The sequence below is a fragment of the Aplysia californica genome, unplaced genomic scaffold (genome assembly GCF_000002075.1).
Source record: "Aplysia californica isolate F4 #8 unplaced genomic scaffold, AplCal3.0 scaffold00464, whole genome shotgun sequence".
Taxonomy (NCBI): Eukaryota; Metazoa; Mollusca; class Gastropoda; order Aplysiida; family Aplysiidae; genus Aplysia; species Aplysia californica.
This window is the reverse complement of record NW_004797734.1, coordinates 624098-624481: the sequence shown is the minus strand read 5'-3', so window position 1 is coordinate 624481 and position 384 is coordinate 624098.

Genomic DNA, 384 nt, shown 5'->3' with positions numbered 1-384 from the left:
TCCTGACAGCAGAAACACTCGTCGCATACCGAGGAAACAGGCAAAATACCGCCCCCCCGCCCCCCAATCCTTTCCATACAAAAAAACCCCCTGAACGATTCAAAAAAGAATTCCTTACAGCATACATATTCGTCCTTTACCAAAAAAAACAACAACAAACAAACAAACAAAAACAAAACACAAGAAGAAAAAATAAACAGAAAAACAGTTCCTCACAGCAGAAAAGTTCGTCATTTATCCTGAGTTTGTGTTCTTGCAGTCGTCCACAAGGTCACAGACACACACACACACACACACGCACACACGCACACACGCACACACACACACACATACTCAAATACACACACATACACTCACACATACAAATACACACATACACACACA